Source organism: Nematolebias whitei, chromosome 12 (assembly GCF_014905685.2).
Source record: "Nematolebias whitei isolate Nwh7 chromosome 12, NemWhi1, whole genome shotgun sequence".
NCBI lineage: Eukaryota > Metazoa > Chordata > Actinopteri > Cyprinodontiformes > Rivulidae > Nematolebias > Nematolebias whitei.
Window position 1 is genome coordinate 6,436,850 of NC_056509.1, and position 20,873 is coordinate 6,457,722.

The following is a 20,873-nucleotide window of genomic DNA, read 5'->3' on the forward strand; positions in this document are numbered from 1 at the left end:
AAATGATTTAGTTAAGGTGTCTAGTATTCTCAAGTGTGTTTTATTTGTAGACGATGCTACTTTCTTTTGTTCGGGTAAAGACTTAAATCAGATGTTTGAATTAATGAAGATTGAGTTTGTAAAAATTCATACTTGGTTTAAATTAAATAAATTATCACTTAATCTAGAAAAAACAAATTATATGATATTTAGTAAAAAAAAGCCATCTATAGATTTTCCTTTTGAAATTGATGGTGTTGTGATAGAAAGAGTGAGTGAAGTAAAGTTTCTGGGAGTGATTGTAGATGATAAATTGACATGGAAAAAACATATTAATTTTGTAAGAACTAAAATTTCCAGGTCTATAGCAATGCTACATAAAGTACGAGAATTTCTGACTGATAAAGCATTGTGTCTACTGTACAATACAATTGTTGTGCCACATTTGATTTATTGTGTTGCTATCTGGGGTACAGCTTGTAAAACTGCAACCAAGTCTATTTTTATTTTACAAAAAAGTGTTATAAGAGTTTTCGCAAAAAAGCATTATCGCCATCCTTCAAGTATTTTGTTTTATCAACTGAAAATTCTTAAGTTTTATGATTTTACAATATTCTATTATTTATGTACAAGGCTCAGAACCAAAATTTACCATCAAACATACAAGTGTATTTTGTCAAAAGGAATAGTTGTTATAATTTAAAGGGAACAGATATTTTTGTAAAGATGAAATATCAGAGTCAGTCAGAGTCAGAGTCAGAGTTTCTTTATTGTCATTCGCACCTCATGTGGTACATGTGGTGGAGCGAAATTATGTACACAGGGTCCCAGTTACATCCAACAATAAAATGTATAAGAAAAACAGTAATAACATCTAAGATATGAACTAAGAAAAACATCAACTAAATATACACTAAGCACTCATAACATAAAACATTGAACATCAGCACAAACATGAACATGAGTCTGTGAGCAGATGTGCACGCATGAACACATCAACATTGAAACAGATCAGCAGCAACATGAAACAGATCAGCAGCAACATGATATGGTTTTTCACAGTGATTATTCTAGTTAGAGATTCATGAGTCTAACAGCCTCAGGGTAGAAGCTGTTCCTCAGTCTAGTGGTTCTACACTTAATGCTCCTTAACCTCCTTCCTGAGGGGAGTGGGGCAAAAAGTGTGTGTGCTGGGTGGGTGGGGTCCTTCATGATGCAGGTGGCCCTCTTCCTGCATCTGGAGGTGTAGATGTCTGTGATGGTGGGGAGACTGACTCCAACAGATTTCTGTGCAGCCTTCACCACTCTCTGCAAAGCTTTTCTTTCTGCAGCTGTGCAGCCTCCATGCCACACATTGATGCTCGAGCACAGGATGCTCTCCACTGCACACCTGTAGAAGGAGGTGAGGACTGAGCTTCCCAGACCAGCTCGCCTCAGCCGTCTGAGGAAGTAGAGTCTCTGATGAGCTTTCTTGATCAGGCTGGTGGTGTTGTTGCTCCAGCTGAGGTTGTCATTCATGTGTACACCCAAGTACTTGTAGCTGGAGACCACTTCCACCGCAGATCCTCTTATGTTCAGGGGGGTGTAGGTGTTTTTGTTCCTTCTGAAGTCCACAATCATCTCCTTTGTCTTCTTCACATTGATGTGAAGGTTATTCTCTCTGCACCAGCTCTCCAGGTGTTCCACCTCCTGCCTGTAGCTGGACTCATCATTGTTTGTGATGCATCCCACCACCGCTGTATCATCTGCAAACTTTACAATGTGACAGCCTGGATGGGTAGCTGCACAATCATATGTGAGCAGAGTAAACAGGAGGGGGCTCAACACACATCCCTGAGGAGAGCCAGTGCTGAGGGTTATGGTGGAGGAGGAGAGGTTGTGGATCCTCACTAACTGTGGTCTGTTTGTTAAAAAGTCTAGTACCCAGTTGCAGATGGAGGGGCTTAGTCCTAGTGTGGATAGTTTGTCCATCAGGGTTTGGGGGATCATGGTGTTGAAGGCGGATGTGAAGTCCACAAAGAGCATACGGACGTAAGAGTTTTTCTGCTCCAGGTGGTTGAGTGCAGTGTGGACCACAGAGGAGATTGCATCCTCTGTTGATCGGTTCTCACGGTATGCGTACTGATGAGGGTCCTCGTTGATGTTGATGGTTGTTTTGATGTGAGTCATGACCAGTTTTTCGAAGCATTTAGCGACTATCGGGGTGAGGGCCACTGGCCGATAGTCATTCAGACCAGTCACTGTAGAGCTTTTTGGGACTGGGATGATGGTGGCAGTCTTCAGGCAGGTGGGAACTGTCTCCAGGGTAAGTGAGGTGTTAAAGATGTCTGCCAGCACCTCACAGAGCTGATCAGCACATTCCTTCAACACTTTTCCGGGGATGTTGTCTGGGCCAGTTGCTTTGTGCGGATTAATCCTCCTGAAGGTACTCCTTACTTCTGCTGAGGTCACGCTGAGATGCTCTTCATCCGGTGGTGAGGTGAGTCTGGTGCTGGGTGGTCTGTTCGGGTCTTCAAAGCGTGCATAGAACTTGTTGAGGGCATCAGGCAGAGATGGGTCTTTGGGACATTGTTCACTCCTTCCTTTATAATCTGTTATGCACTTAATGCCCCTCCACATGCTCCGAGGGTCTTGTGAGATGAATTGACCCTCGATCCTCTTTGCATATGTGGCCTTGGCCCTCTTAATACCAGCAACCAGCTCTTTTCTTGTCCTACTCAGCTCCTCTGAGTTTCCAGACCTGAAGGCAGTGTTCCTGGCTTCCAGCAGGGTACGCACCTCTGCATTCAGCCAAGGTTTTCTGTTTGGGTAGCTTTTAACATTTCTGATAGTGGAGACTGTGTCAGTACATGTACTAATGTAACCCAGTACTGAGGATGTGTATTGGTCAAGATCAAGCGAACCTCCATTTTCAGCAGCTTCTCTGAAAACCTGCCAGTCTGTTCGATCAAAACAATCTCTCAGTATGGGGCCACTGTCCTGGATCCAACATTTAACTTTCTTTTGAACCGGTCTGGAGCGTCTCAGCGGGGGCATGTAAGCAGGAGCCAGGAAGATTGAGATGTGGTCTGACAGTCCTAGGTGGGGGCGGGGTTCGGCTTTGTATGCATCTTTTACGTTCGTGTAAACACGGTCCAGCGTGTGGTCTCCACGTGTCGGAATCGTCACATGCTGATTAAAGCTTGGGAGACAGTCCTTTAGATTCACGTGGTTAAAGTCTCCGGCTACCACGTAAAGAGCCTCGGGGTGTTTGTTCTGCAGCGAGCTGATGATATCATGAAGCTCCTGCAGTGATTCATTAGCATTAGCGTCCGGAGGAATGTAAACAACTGTGATAAAAGTCACTGTGAACTCTCGGGGTAGATAATGTGGCCGACATTTCACTGTTATTTGCTCCAAAGCCTTCGAGCATGAGCTATTTACAACAGTACAGTTCGTGGACCAACTTTTACTCACGTAAATGCATACTCCGCCCCCCCGTGATTTCCCCGTTAGCTCGCTGCAGCGGTCCGCTCGAAAAAAAAGTCTGTCATCCAGCTGGAAGACTGAGTCCGGCGTTTCACTTGTAATCCACGTTTCCGTGAGGCAAAGCACCGCACACTTCTTCATCTCTTCTGAGGCGCCCGCTCTCAGACGAAGTAAATCCACCTTGTTGTCCAACGAGCGGACATTCGACAGAAAGAGAGACGGCATGGGAAGTTTACCGGCTTTAGCGTTAGCTCGTAGCCTCACCATAACCCCCGCCCGGCATCCTCTCCTCTTAAGCCGGGAGCAGCGCTTCCTCTTCTGCCCGCTGGAACGCCTCTGCTGCAGCTTCCAGGTAGATGACTTTAAGATCTGCATTCTGCCGAGCGTAGCTTTGAGTTTGTTGCTGATTTCTGCTATATTTCGTGGCAAATCCGCTCCTATTCTCATCAGTTCGGTTCGGCTATAGTTCACACGCATAAATCGCGCAGAGTCAGGCACAGAGTCAATATCAAAACTTCTAAAAACTGGGATGGTACCGGGAGCCTGTGAAGCTGCAACTGCTCTGAGCGCGGCCATCTTGGTAAATATAGAACAAGTTTTAAGGGTAGGTCTACTTCGATCAAGGGAATTAGTTTATGGAATGGTTTGGATAATGATATCAAAAAGGAGAATTCATTAGTTGTATTTAAAAAAAGATTAAGAATGTATTGATGATGAAATATATTTAAGTTGGATAATGGTATGGAATTATAATGAATTGTGTTAAGTTTTATGGTTGGTTGTATTATGTATTGTTTGAATAGATTGTTTTGAATTGATATTGTTTAGAAGGGGCAGAAATTATAAGAATTCGTTCTTCTTCTGCTGCCTTTCATTTTATATGTATCTTATTTTATTTGTATGGAATAAGTCTTGTTTTAACTGAAATGAAATGAATGAATGAATAAATAAAATAAATAAAATAAATAAAATAAATAAAATAAATAAAATAAATAAAATAAATAAAATAAATAAAATAAATAAAATAAATAAAATAAATAAAATAAAAATACGGGCTAATAGTCACATTATTGATTCCTGTAATTACCCATCAGTCACGAAAAACTCAAGAAAATGTGATAATAATATTGTTATTGATATCAGGAATTCAGACCAACCCTGGACCCCCCCACCCCCACCCCCCACTCATTACAGCACACCAGATGGCTTTAAAAATATGTTAGGACATCATTTTCTGCATGTAAACACGCATAGCCTTCTGAGAAAACTTGATGCCTTGAAAATTCTGGTCAGTTCTTTTGAGACAGATGTAATCTTCATCTCTGAAACCTGGCTCAACAAATCTGTCTTGAATAAAGGCCTGGCAATTGATGGATTTAATATTTATTGCTGTGATCCTCAAAAAAGTGGGGTGGAGTCGCTAATTACATCAGAGATTCTCTGGATTCTAGTCTTGTATAAGCTAAAACAATCCCAAACCAGTTTGAAGCCTTAGCTGTAAACATCACTTTGAATGGAGGCCAGATCTTTAGTGGGTTGTTATCATCCACAGCCACCCCCCCCCCCCCCCCCCCCCCCCCCCCGGTCCTTAGCATCCCCACCCCCCCCCCCCCCCCCCACCCACCCCTAATCCTACCTCACTCAGCAACACCTGAGGCTCTGTCCTCCCTGATAGAATTCCTTGAAAATTTCAAATTCAAAGATTTTTTGGCAGGAGATTTCAGCATTGGTTGGGACAAGTAGACCCCCCTCTTTGATAAATTTAAGGAATGATGCCTGTCACTCAATCTAACCCAACTCATTGACTCTCCCACTAGACCAAATAAAAACTGTCCTGAAAAATCTTCCACTTTTGACCTGTTTCTAACAAATATGCCTCACAAATTCCCTGGTACAGGTGTATTTGCTGACATTTGGAGTGGTCATTGTGTAATAGCGGCTCTCAGAGATATTAAACTTCCAACTTCTAAGCCCAAATTAATTCAAAAAAGGGATTTGAAACGTTTTTGTGAACAGTCATTCCTCTGGGATTTATCTCACTTTGACTGGCATGGTATTCTATTAACTGACGATGTGAACATAGTTTGAAACTATTTTCATAATAGTTTCATTTACTTTGTAAACAAACATGCTCCTTTTCGTCTATTCAGAATAAAGGGATGAGACATCCCCTGGTTTACTCCTGAGCTAGCTGACCTCCTGCATAAGAGAGACCAGCTTTGGGCCGTAGCAAGAAAATCTGACTCAGACACTGACTGGTTGAGTTTTCGACAGCTGAAGAATTCAATTAAAATTCAGTTTATTTATATAGCGCCAAATCACAACAAAGTTGTCTCTGGGCTTTTTACAGGAACATTCACATACATAAAAAGGCAAATAGTAAAGTTCTCTATCTAAGGAAGCCAGCAGACAATTTGAATCATAGATTTGTTGCAGTCTCCCATCCTGAGCAAGCACAATGGCAACAGTGGAAAAGAAACACTCCCTTTTAAAAGGAAGAAACCACCAGCAGAACCAGGCTCAGGACAAGCGGCCATCTGCTTTGACCGTCTGGTTGAGAGGACAGAAAGGAGAGACAGACGAACACAGAATGGTAGGTCCAGATATAGGTCCAGGTATAAGTGCAGGTGTACATGAAAGACAAAAAAACACATGTTAAGGATAGAAAAAATAATTATAAATACAAAACATGTTGAGCAGCGTACGTAAAGAAAGTAGTAGAGTACAAAAGTTTGGTCAGTTTGTCCTCCAGCAGTCTAAGCCTATAGCAGCATAACTAAGAGACAGCTAAGAAAACCCAAGCTGACCCTAACTATAGGATTTAGCAAAACAGAAAGTCTTAAGCCCAGTTTTAAAACTGGATAATGTGTCAGCCTCATGGACAGAAATTTCAAGTTGGTTCCACAAAAGAGGAGCCTGATAACTGAATGATCTGCCTCCCATTCTGTTTTTGTAAATTCTAGGAACCACAAGTAAACCTGCAGCCTGAGAATGAAGTGCTCTGTTAGGAAAATATGAAACAATAAGATCTGTAATATAAGATGGAGCCAGGTTGTTGAGAGCTTTGTAGGTTAGAAGTAAGATTTTGAATTCTATTCTGGACTTGACAGGGAGCCAATGGAGAGAAGCTAAAACTGGTGAGTAATGATTTATCCTACTAACTCCAGTTAAGACTCTGGCAGCAGCATTTTGGATCAACTGAAGATGTTTTAAAGAAGTATTTGGACACAAAGAAAATAAATCATTGGAATAGTCCAGTCTAGACGTGACAAATGCATGGACCAGTTTTTCTGCATCATTTTTAGATAAGAAGTTTCTAATTTTAGTGATATTACACAGGTGGAAGAAGGAGGTTCTAGTAACGTTTTTAATGTGGGGGATAAAAGACATGTCCTGATCAAAAATAACACCAAGATTTTTAACATTAGAGCTGGAGGACAGATTAATGCCATCTAAGGAGGGAGAAAGACTGAAACATTCATTCCTAAGGTGCTCAGGTCCAAAAACTAAAACCTCAGTCTTGTCTGTGTTCAACAGGAGAAAATTAAGGGTCATCCAGGTTTTTATGTCTTTAAGACATTCTTGTAGTCTAAGTAACTGATTGGATTCATTGGGTTTAATGGACAAATATAATTGTGTGTCAGCAGCATAACAATGAAAATGTATCCCATGCTGTTTAATAATTTTATCTAATGGAAGCATAAGAATAATAGTATTGGCCCAAGCACTGAGCCCTGAGAAACTCCATGACTAACTTTGATGTATGAAGAAGATTTATTATTTACATTTACAAGCTGGAATCTATCAGATAGATATGATTTAAACCATTTTAGAGCTGTTCCTGTAATCCCAACATCATATTCAAGCCTCTGTAGTAAAATATTGTGATCAACTGTATCAAATGCAGCACTGAGGTCTAACAGGACCAGTATAGACACAAGTCCATTGTCTGAGGCCATGAGAATATCATTAGTTACTTTACTAGTGCCGTTTCTGTGCTATGATGAGCTCTAAACCCTGAATGAAACTCTTCAAACAGATTATTTCTTTGTAGATGTTCACGCAACTGACCTGCAACTATTTTCTCTAGAATTTTTTAGATGAATGTTAGGTTAGATATAGATCTATAGTTGGCCAGAATTTCTGAATCAAGGTCAGACTTCTTAAGTAAAAGTTTAATTACAGCAACCTTAAAGCGCTGTGGTACATAACCATCCATTAAAGACAAATTAAGTAGATCCAAAATGTGGACATTAATTAGAGGAAATACCTCTTTAAACAGTCTGGTTGGGGTGGGATCTAGCAGGCATGTGGATGGTTTGGATGAGGTTATTATTTTTGACAATTCAGAGAGCTCAACAGGACAAAAACTGTCCAAACATAAATCAGGCTCTAGTGAAATTTTTAAAGTTGCCTCATTTGACAGGGGACTAGAAATAGTAGAAGGAAAGATGGTTTGAATTTTCTCTCTAATTGAAATAATTTTATTTATAAAGAATCTCATGAAGTCATCACTACTTATCATGTATCCTTACTTAACGTAAGGATACATGGTTCAACAGAGATGGGACTTTTAATTTGTCTAGCAATAGTACTAAACAGAAACCTAGGGTTATTTTTATTCTCATCTATTAAAGATGAGTAATATAAAGTTCTAGCATCACGGAGAGCTTTTTATATGTTAACAGCTATCTTTCCATCCATCCATCCATTATCTTTAACTCGAATCTTCCATTTTGGGTCACGGGGGTCACCGGTGCCCATGTCCAGCAATCACAGTGCGAGGGGTACACCCTGGACGGGTTGCAAGTCCATAACAGGACACATAGAGACAAACGAGACAAACAACCATTCACTCTCACTCACACCTAGGGACAATTTAGAGTTACTAATCAGCCTAACATGCATGTTTTTTGTCTGTGGGAGGAAACCGGAGTACCCGGAGAAAACTGACACATGCATAGAGAGAACATACAAACTCCACCCAGGAAGGCCGCTGGACCGGGATATGAACCGGCAACCTTCTTGCTGAGAGGCAGCAGCTTTACCAGTTGTGCCACCGTGCTTCACGACTATCTTTCCAAGTTGAATAAAATTCTTCAACATTAGTAGAGCGTCATTTTCTCTCCTGGTTTCTAGATGCCTGCTTTAAAGTACGTAATTCAGAATTGAACCAAGGAGACAGTTTCCTTTGATTGATTACTTTCTTTTTCAGTGGAGCAATTTTATCAAGTGAAGTTTGCATTGAAGTTGTAAGATGATCAACTAGATGATTTAAGTCACTGTTCTCTGATGCATTACTCTGCAAGACAGAGGAAAACCTTAATGGAAGAGTATCCTGATGCATGCTCAATAATCCAGGTAGAAAAATCTAAAAAAGTTCAATCTGGTACTCTGGACATTCAAAAAAACAAAAAACGAAACAAAGCAAAAAAATCTAGATACATTTCATCTTTCATCCGAAAGACTTCCTCAGTCTGAGGTGCTGTATTCTCCTCAGTCTCTTAAATAGCACCTTCTCAGAGTGGATCAACCAGTTTGCTGCTGACAACCAAAACCAGCTGCTCACATGGTCAAGAAGGACCATCAGCCTAACAATGGATCATTAGCACCTGATGGCTGTTTAATGTTCACAGAGGGCTGAGTGATACTAGCAATCACAGCATTGTAAGAGGGGGACAATTGAACCCGGAGGCCTCCACCCCTGTTTAATGATGAACGATTTCTTTTCACAAAGATGGCCTCCTTTACTTCTTCTCTCAAACCATTGTTCCTCTCTGTTCAGGATATGAACATCTTCAGGAATGAAGATGAGTGTAGACCGTAAAATCCTGGCCTGATGATGTTGATCTTCTGTGCTGGGCCATCCTTTTGGCCAGTGGCTGTTTAGTTTCCCTGATGTAAGACTGATCACATTTATTTTTTTGGTTTTTTGAATGTCCAGAGGACCAGATTGAACTTTTTTAGATTTTTCTACCTGGATTATTGAGCATGCGTCAGGATATTTTGAACCACTTGGGCCAGGATTGCCTCAAACTAATAAGAGAGTTTGAGAAAACAGCAAGGAAGAGGGCAGACTACAGGAACCACTTGCGATTCAACCTCAGATGTTAACAAAGTGGCATCATTCCCAAGAGCCTGGAACTAAAATCATTGGTCAGCGGGCACCGGGCAAGCAAGATCCTTCAGAAGGCACAGACCCAGCTGCTGAAGGATCAGGTGAGACAGACCAATTTTACTATTGAGGCCTTGTAGGCCAAAGAAGAGCACATTAAACAAAAACTAACAACGTGCCTAGATCAGACCACACTTCAGCAAGTGATGGACGGTACAGATCAGGCACGTTTAGCACAGCATGTCAAGTCCAAGACTCGACAACAAAATAAGTTTAACTTACTAATAACTCATCAACACCATCACTATTCCAATAACAACACATTCAGTGTAGGACAACACTCCAGTAGTCAATTACATGCCAGGGAGACAGAAAAGTAGGTGAAGAATTTATCTGACAGACAGCTCACCCAGCCAGAGACAGAGATTCTTGCCAGGGGACTGAACTTTGTGGTTGCACCAAATAGAATTCCTCTGGTGGAGATGATCACAGCCACAGAATCAGCCATCCGCAACAACAAAATGAAAGAGGCTGAAGCAGAACAGCTCAGAATCAAAGTTTCATCCTACCTCAGCAATGCCAAACCACCACCTTCCAACATCAGTAGAGAGGAGAGGGATGCACTCACCACTCTTAGCAAGGACAAAAACATCATCATTCTCCCAGCAGACAAAGGAAGGTGCACAGTGATTTTGAACCAGAAAGACTATCATGAGAAAGTTATGACACTCCTTAGTGACTTAACCACTTATGAACCTCTGAAAAAAGATCCAGGAAGTGGTTAGAAGAAGAAGTTAATAGATTGCCTGAAAAATTTGGAGCAGGACAAGGCTATTGACCGTATTCTGTACCACAGACTGTACCCAGGGGAGGCCACACCTAGTCTGTATGGTTTACCTAAAATCCACAAACAAGGTGTACCTTTAAGACCTATTGTTAGCATGATTAACTCTGTCACTTACGTTTCCAAATATCTGGCGTCTGTACTCATCCCTTTAGTTGGCAGCTCAGAACACCACATACAGAACACCATGGACTTTGTGGATAAGGTGAGGGATGTCATCATGGAGACTGATGAAACAATGGTCTCTTTTGATGTCACATCACTCTTTACGTGCATTCCTGTTGATGATGCAGTAGAGGTGGTCAGTTTAAGATTAAAATCAGACACCACTCTGAGCAGCAGGACCACGCTTTCCACAGAACAACTGTGTCAACTCTTGAAACTGTGCCTGCAGTCAACCTACTTCACATATGGGGAGCAATATTATAGGCAGAAACATGGGTGTGCTATGGGGTCTCCAGTTTCTCCTATTGTTGCCAACCTGTACATGGAGGAGGTAGAAAAGAGAGCCTTGACGTCCTTTTCAGGGACACCACCAAGTCATTGGTTCAGGTATGTTGATGACACCTGGGTAAAAATTAAATCTCAGGAAGTCCAAAATTTTACTGACCACATCAACTCTGTGGATAAATACATCAAGTTCACACAAGAAGATGTAAAAAAATGGCAAGTTGGCTTTCTTGGACTGTGAGGTCTCAGTCTCTGATAGAGGACATTTGCAAACCGAGGTGTACGGCAAACCCACCCACACACACCAGTATTTGCAGTTTGACTCTCATCACCCTTTGGAGCACAAGTTAGGAGTCATCAGGACTCTGTACCACAGAGCAGACAGCATCCCCACTAGCTCAGGAGCCAGGCAGAAGGAGAAATCCCACACAAGACAGGCTCTAGAGCAATGTGGATATCCTAACTGGGCCTTCCTGAAAGCAGAGAAGAAACCCAAACAGGACTCCAGTCAGCCATCAGGTGAAAAGGAGGAACCCAGACCCAGACCAGTGGTCATTCCATATGTTGAGGGAGTATCAGAGAAACTGAGACGTTTATTTTCTAAACATAACGTCCCAGTGGCTTTTATACCCCAAAATACATTACGGCAAAGACTGGTTCATCCCAAAGATCCAGTCCCCCGGCACAAACAGAGTAATGTTGTGCATGCTGTTCAGTGTCAGGAGGGCTGTGATCAGTCTTACATTGGGGAAACTAAACAGCCACTGGCCAAAAGGATGGCCCAGCACAGAAGATCAACATCATCAGGCCAGGACTCTGTGGTCTACACTCATCTCCAGGCCAGCGGTCACTCTTTCAGGGATGAAGAAGTTCACATCCTGGACAGAGAAGAACGATGGTTTGAGAGAAGAGTAAAGGAGGCCATCTTTGTGAAAAGAAATCGTCCATCATTAAACAGGGGTGGAGCCTCCGGGTTCAACTGTCCCCCTCTTACAATGCTGTGATTGCTAGTATCACTCAGCGCTCTGTGAACAGTAAACAGCCATCAGTGTGCTAATGATCCATTGTTAGGCTGATGGTCCTTCTTGAGCATGTGATCAGCTGGTTCTGGTTGTCAGCAGCAAAACTGGTTGATCCACTCTGAGAAGGTGCTATTTAAGAGACTGAGCTGAATACAGCACCTCAGACTGAGGAAGTCTCTCGGATGAGAGACGAAACGTTTCTACATTTTTCTGCCTTTTTTTTTTTTTTTTTGAATGTCCAGAGGACCAGATTGAACTTTTTTGGATTTTTCTACCTGGATTATTGAGCATGCATCAGTTTAACATTGTAACATTTGTTTATGAAATTTAATGTTCAAGGACACCACTTAAGAAAAAAATTGTTTAATAGGAAATGTAACAAGTGAAAAATGTAGAAAAATAAAAACTACTGCGTCCAACTAATGATTGTGTATCTGTGTGTCCCTTGTCTCACGGGCTTCATCCAGAAGAAGACACAAGTGTTGTTCCTGCTGTGTCCGGTTCAGTTCTTCATGTTCATTCAGTGATGAAATAAGACTTTTCTTTACTGGACTCTTTTCTCTTTCTCTTCACTAGAAAGAAGAAACAGGTGGTTAATTCAAGCTACATACTGTTTTTGAATAAATGCATAAAGCAAAGAAAAGTGCTGTTAACAGCTATAATAGATATATTAATAATAATAAACTGTTAAATAAGAAAATGAAAAATGAATTGATTAAAAAATAATGAAAATATAACAATGGATATATGAATCAGAAAGTATTATACAGATACAGATATTCTTTATTGTCATTCGCACCTCATGTGGTCCATATGGTGGATCAAAATTATGTTCACAGGGTCCCAGTTACATCCAACAATAAAATATAAAAGAAAAACAGTAATAAGATCTAAGATATGAACTAAGAAAAACATCAACTAATAGCATAAAAACAATAAACACAATATGCCCAACAGCAGCACGGACATGAGTCTGTGTGAATAGATGAGCACGAATGAACACAGCAACATGAAACAGATCAGCAGCAACATGAAACAGATCAGCAGCAACATGAAACAGATCAGCAGCAACATGATGTGATTATCCTGGTTAGATATTCATGAGGCTGCACAAACTCAAGTTCATGTTGCTGTTTGACGTATTGTTTTGATTGTTTAATGCTATTAGTGCTTAGTGTTTTATTAGTAGATGTTTTTTTAGTTGATGTTTTTCTTAGTTCATATCTTAGATCTTATTACTGTTTTTATTTTACATTTTGTTGTCTGTAACTGGGACCCTGTGTACATAATTTCATCCCAATTCAGTATTTATTCAACATTTTAGTTTTTTACTTTAAAAATAAAATAAATCAAGTCCTTATCGGCACAAATAAAGTGATGTGGAACATGTTGCATCTTACCGAGCACAGAAGCTGCAGCGTTGTGCTGCTCTGTGAGGTGCAGCTGGGCTGTGATGGAGCTCTGTCAGGTGTAGTCTCCTCTGATGGAGCAGGAGCAGGAGCCGGGAGGCTTGGAGGGTTTAATGTGGAGTTTAGAGAAGAACCGTCACGCGCTGAAATACGTTCTGGATAAAATACAGTGAGAAACGGGACCGGAGGACAGTTAGCGTTTATGCAAATTAGCTTAGCATCATAGCACCGACGTTGTCCTATTATGGCGTCAGCCTCTTTTGTTAGTTAAAAATATGTTCAGAACTGATGGGATGAGTCACTTAAAATATGTTTAAGGTTAGAAAACACTCACCATCTTCTATAAATGATTCAAGTAGAGCAGTGGCCGTGTCCAAACCGCCCTCCAATCCTCCATCTAGCTCGCTTTGACTTTTTTCGTCGGCCACCAAGCACAACAACACCTGCACTTCTGCATTTGACCACGGCTTTGATATTATTGTCTTTGTATAGCTTCAAAATACTAAAAGATACGCTCCTCAAGTTATCGCTAATGGCAAGCGGTAGAGAAAAAATGGTGGATCGGGTTGTTTGGAAAGACTCCACAGACTCCTCCCACCGACCAATCAGTGACCGACAGTGTTTCTGACGTCACGGCTCGGCTCGCTTGGACCCCTTGAGAAGCCGGGCCAGAATTTAGAGAGGCGAGCCGGTCCCAAGAACCGTGGAAAAGACCTCAAACACGCGTCAAGCCGGAAATATCCGACCCGCGCCGTGACAGTGGAAAAGGGCATTAGTTTGTCATACCCCTTAGAGGAGTTTAATCTAGTTTGAATTTGTAATTGTTTCTATCTTAACATGTTTTTTTAATTATTTCCTTCTAGTGAGGGACCTACTCACCTCCATACTGGACCTGCCATTGAGTATCTGTTTCTCCTTCCTGTCTTCTCAAACCCAGCTGGTCGAAGCATATGGCCGCTTGTCCTGAGCCTGCTTCTGCTGGAGGTCTGTTCCTGTCTTTTTTTTCCCCTGCTATTCTACGGTGAAACCAGACGTGTTTTCCCTCTCTGCCCCCCCCACCCTCCACCCCACCCACTTCCCTGCTGCGCTCTTTTGTCCTGTGAACCCTTTAAAAAAAAAGCCTTTTTTTTTTCCTGCATACCTCTTAATTGGAAGGATCAGCTGGTCTCTCAACAAAATCGATCAACTTCTCCCGACAGGAGTCAGGGTAAGGAGGACCCTCTACCTCTAAGGAACAAATTGGATTCATGATGACAACTAGATTCTACCGTTTGGGTTGGTGGAATCTGGTTGTCTACAAATTCGTGTGGAGGTGTTGAAGCTTGACAGTGCTCGGACTGAATGTGGAGCTGTGACAGGGAGTTGGAGCAGCTGTTATCAGGACTGTGTTCTCCCTGGCAGCACTCATGAATGGTGGAATAATCTGGAGAAGCTGTGAGCTCGACTTTTGGAGTAAAGGATCAATTCGGCTGTTTTGGAGTTTCCATCAGAGAATATGTACCAGCGAGACTTTAAAAGGCAGAAACAACAATTCATGAGTTCTGCCTGACCCAAACTGTGGCCTTGATGCCGGACTTATCTCAACTCCTCCTGGAATGTTTTGAAAACAACAAAGATGCTTTGACTGTTTCCTCACCCCTCCCTTCCCCAAGGCCGTGGACATGTAACAGAACCTCAACTGAGCTGAAGATGAACATCACCTCTTATCTGGACAATGGCTGAGGGGGGCTCTGGACTATGCTACGACTTTCCCTTAAAAATTCAATGTCTTCACCGCCTATATGTTTATATATAACGTCTGTTTATGTTGCTTTGCTGTGGTAGGTTTTCTTGATGCCTCAAATTGTGCCCTGTCTAGGACACGGTGTGAGAGATCTTTTTTTTATACCGTCTCTCCTCATGTTTTCTTTCCTTTTCTTATCTAAGCAAAACATTATTCTGAATAAGAATAAGAGGGCCGCGCTAATTATTTTAGCCGCAGCTTCGTGCACTCCGCCCATCTTCGGACGACTGTACGTACATATTCGCGTTGTATCTCGGTGCAATGCCAATAAAAGTTGATTCTGATTCTGATGATGGAGTTTTTCCTTTCCACTGTCTCCTTTGTGCTTCCTCATGATGGGAGACTTTGACGAAACAAAGACTCAGCGCAATCTGCTGGCTCCCTTCCTTCCTTAGATGAATAACTTTTACTAATTGGTATTTATAATGTATGCAAATATTTTTGTACAGTGCACTGAGATAACTTCTGTTGTGACTTGAAACTATATAAATACACTGAATTGAAATGGCAAAAAAAAAGAATCCGCTCACATGGCCTGAATCTTGGAATTTTAACTGGATTATTGAGCATAGACTTCGGTGCAAACTGAACTGAATTGAACTGACACACATTCATTGATTATTTTAATTTTTTAAAGATTTTCGTTAAAATATACACACACGCACACACGCACACACACACTTGACGCACGCACGCACGCACGCACACACACACACACACACAAGCAAAAACATCATCGCCCCGTAACCATTGGTGGGGGGTAATACCCTGAAAATAATTTCAGAACCAGCAACCCAGAAAAATGTTTCCTAAACCATAGTGAAGGAAGATTATCAAAGACAGTCTGTCTGCTGGCCTGTGTAAAGCCAATCAATTTTTTATGAGAATACAATACTAGCAGCCCAATCAGCATGCAGCACAGCATGCGGCAATGCAGGCTGCTGATCTCGCTGCTATTTTTTGCCTCTCTCTGTATCTATAGCTGACTTTCTAAACCACATTATAGTTTGCTGTGCTTTGTAGGTCAGTGGCAGTATCGACTTTGACTGTTTTCAGACATTAAATCCAGTGACAGTTCCTACAGTCAGTGGTGGGAAAAGCTGCTGCATTCATGTCAGATTGGATAATGATATGTTGGAGGGTTTTTTTTAAGACAATGACATCTCTTCTGCTAAAGAAGAGGCACTAGAATTTAAACTTGCACACTGTGTGTGGATGATTTCCCACCTAAAGCTTCAGGGTCTATATGTGGGCTGCATAGGAAATGGATGCAAGAGGGATAAAAGCACAGGAATGTGTACCAAGTAATTCAAACTTGAATTTCAATTTTTTTACCCTCATCTAAAAAAAATTATTGGCCCTGCTGTACAACTGAATAAGTCAACATATTTGATTTTCTTAGACTCACACCAAAAAAGCAGAGATGATTCATCTAAAAGAAGAGTTCAAATACTGCAAAAAGTGTACTGCCAAGGAACTACTGGAGATGGAGATGGTAAAAGGAATAAGGTCCTTTACCAAATTCAGACGGTTTGGTTCGGAATACATAGCCTCGATAATTGAATTTTAATGTGTCATTAAAAATAAACTCATAAATCCAATTGTAGCACAGAAATCAGGGTTTAGAGAGTTTGAGGCCCCTTAAAGAATCTAATCCAACTTTCAGGACATGGAGAGACTTTTGAACAGCTCTGGATTTTAGGGTAAATACCTACAAATAAATGGCTGTCTGACCACAGTATGTTCAGCAGAGACTTCTTTAGCTCCAAGGCCCTAGTTTTTGAAGGCAAGGCATGATGGAAACAGCCTGGAGAGGATCCAAATCTGAATGCAGATGATGTTTTCATCACTGGAGATGAGCCATAATGCAGAGCTTAGAATAAAAATATGAATGCAATCTGTTAAACCCAAAGGGCATCTGCAGGTCAAGCAGGTCTGGTTTTCTAAAAGTGACTCAGGTGGGCCATGCAGACACACAGAAAGATAACGTATCCCCTCTACATATAATCAATTCAGTTTATTTATATAGAGCCAAGTCACAACAGAAATTATCTCAGGACACTGAACAGAAACATTTACATATATGATAAAATACAGTTAGTTAAAGTTATCTATCTAATGAAGGAAGCCAGCAGACTGTGATGAGTCTTCATTTTGTCACAGTCTCCCATCCTGACCAAGCACAAAGTCCACAGTGGAAAGGAAAAATTCCCTTTTAACAGGAATGTTAAATGGACTGTAGTTATATAGTGTCGTTCTATCTGATCAAGACACTCAAAGCGCTCTACACTACAATCTGTGTCCTCATTTACCCATTCATACAGCACTCTACTAGATCTCTACAAAGCTAATTAAACAAATCGTTCTAAAGAGACTAATCAGTGCTTTAGATCACATTCATACACCGATGGGACACACATCAGAGGCGATGAGGGGTTCAGTGTTTTGCCCAGGGACACTTCAGCATGTGACTGCTGGTGGATTCGAACCCCCAACTCCTGCATTGGAGGACAACTGCTCTAATCACTCAGCCACAGCCGCCCTGAAGACTTGAAGATGTCTCCATGAAGAAACCTCCAGCAGATCCAGACTCGGGACGAGCAGCCATCTGCTTTGAACAGCTGGGTTTGGGAGGACAGGAAGGAAAAATGGACCCAGAATAACAGGTCCAGGTATATCCCTACATGCATCCCTCTATCAGAGAGACTGTCAAGAAACTGGACAAATACTGTAAATAAATCATAAAACTTTTTATAAAGGTCTTTTCAGTATATGACCACCACCAACAGTTTCCACTAAACTCTTAACTGTCCTACATCTTACATATTCTCATTTTATTTGACAAATTAAAACAGTTATAAATGCTGGCAACAGGTCACTCTTTACCAGAGAAACTTTTGTTTGATTGTGTTAATGGTCAGAGTCAGAGTCATAGTTTCTTTATTGTCGTTCGCACCACATGTGGTGAAAAGAGATTATGTACACAGGGTCCAAGTTACATCCAACAATAAAATGTAAAAGAAAAACAGTAATAAGATCTTAGATATGAACAAAAAAAAACATTAACTAAAAATACACTAAGCACTAATAGCATAAGAACATTACATCAAACAGCAGCACAAACATGAGCGTGAGTCTGTGTGAGCAGATGAGCACGCATGAACACATCAACATGAAACAGATCAGCAGCAACATGAAACAGATCAGCAGCAACATGATGTAATTTTTCACAGTTATTATTCTGGTTAGAGATTCACGAGTCTAACAGCCTCGGGGTAAAAGCTGTTCCTCAGTCTAGTGGTTCTACACTTAGGGGCCGTTTACACGACGTGTATTTTGAGTGAATCCGCAGCTTTCTCTCTGCGGTTCTGCTGATCATTTACACAACACCTGTGGCCCCCCTCTTTGAATCCGGAGGTTTCTCACCTTCCAGAGTGGAGGTTTTTCTCTGACCCCCCACTGATAATTTAAACATCTCCCGCTGAGGCTTTGTGTTAAACCACATGCACGCGCGGACAGACGCTATATTTCTATCAACATGGAAGCGGACACACTGCTTTCAGAACCTCCACTGATGGAATATATTTTAATTTCGTAGTTAATCTACGTCAGATTCCAGGTGCTGTGACCAACATCTGTGTTGGAAGAGACACAATCTGATCCAGTTCTAATGTCGCTGTTTATAGAACGTGGCACACGCACACGTCGCTCTGCACTATAACATCTAAATGTGCTAAATAATAAGTTTAACAATAATAAACAGTATTTATGTTAGTGTGAGAAATATAATGAAGCTCTGAGCTAAATGAAGCTATCTGGACATTCCATCCATCCATCCATTTTCTTTACCCGCTTATTCCATTTTGGGTCACGGGGGTCGCCGGTGCCCATGTCCAGCAATCACTGTGCGAGGGGCGGGGTACACCCTGGACGGGTCGCAAGTCCATCACAGGGACACATAGAGACAAACGAGACAAACAACCATTCACTCTCTCACTCACACCTAGGGACAATTTAGAGTTACCAATCAGCCTAACATGCATGTTTTTGGTCTGTGGGAGGAAACCAGAGCACCCGGAGAAAACCCACGCATGCACGGAGAGAACATGCAAACTCCACCCAGAAAGGCCCCTGGACCGGGGTTTGAACCAGGGACCTGCTCGCTGAGAGGCAGCAGCTCTACCAGTTGCGCCACCGTGCTGCCCCTATCTGGACATGATGTAATTCAAATTTAAAATGATGCTAAACATATAGCGTGAACACTAAAGTTGAAAATGAAGACATCAGGTTTAATTTCATTTATTTATTCAACACCACAAACTGTATGTCACACAAACACTGATAATTATATCCTGATGCATGCTCAATAATCCAGGTAGAAAAATCTAAAAAAGTTAAATCTGGTCCTCTGGACATTTGTTGATTTGCTTTGTTTTGGGTTTTTTTGAATGTCCAGAGGACCAGATTTAACTTTTTTAGACTGATAATTATACTGAACACACTATTAAAACAAGTTAACTGAACTTGAATGGATTGAATAAAATAAATGAGGGGAATTTAAAATAAATAGTTCATCCAACATCTCTCTTCAACGTCCTCCTGCCCTGCATCTGGGCCGAGCCTTGTTCAGAACCGGTCCGCCTGGTAGAAGGACAGCTCCTTCTTCTTTCAGGAAAAATAAAAACTCAGTTTGTTGTTTTGTAACCGAAGTAAACACAAACTAACATTATTAAGAACGTTGATTTACCTGCAGTAAAACAGCTACTGATTATCACGGAGTAAAGTCCGACATTGACTCGGCTCTGGTCCACTCAGTGACCGGTGTGGAGCTGTTAGATGAAGCGGTCCCGCTTGGCGTCAAATCTGTCGACTCTCGTCCAAAATCCAGCCAGAATCCAGCTTTAACTTGTTACGTTACGTTGTTGTTAGCTGGTTAGCCCAGAGGAAAACAGCGTGCCAAGGCAGCAGCATGCACATTAGGTGAAGGTACAAAATTCACAGCGTCATCTAATGACCTAGCATGGTAAATACAGCGGATTTGGGAGGGCTGGGGGGGAATCCTCTGAATGCATGTAAACCCAAAATGCGACTGTGTCAACGCAAATCTTTTCCTCTAATTAACAAACGAAAAAACTTACGTTTCCCCCCATCATGTCCATGTAAATAGGGCCTTAATGCTTCTTAAACTCTTCCCTAATGGTCATCACCCTTGTGAAAGAGATCTTAATGTCAATGGGCTTTTATCTGATTAAAAATAGAAAATCACAAGTCCTAAAGCGATGAGAGTCATACTGGCTAAAAGAAGACACAAAAAAAAAGTGTTTTAATGTGTAGTATCTTAGGCTAGGTTAGCTTCAGTTAGCTTAGGAGCTTCACTACAGTCAATTTTTAATAACGGGTTCTCTCTTTTTCGAGCTACTTGACAGATATGTGACAGAGGTACTGTGTTAGAGATGGTCTAATCAGTGACACGAGACGTTAATTTTCTTTGACCCATCAAAATGAATGTGGTCATTTATTAACAGAATCAAATTTAACATCAAAACATTGTACACTTGATTATACTATCGGCTCTGATTAACAAAACTTGGCAAGTTTTTGACAGGCTTTGTCCCTGTCTGTTTTCTTTGTATTTGTTTGTGTTCCCCACTCTGCTTTTTGTGCTCTTGTTGTTCTGCTCTTTGTGTGGTTTCTGTTCCTGTGTATCTGGTCCTGTTTTCCACTCACTCCTCAGTCTGCCTCTCCACTCCTCAGTCTTTATCATTCACACCTGTCCTTCATCAGCCACCTGCCCAGGTGCTCT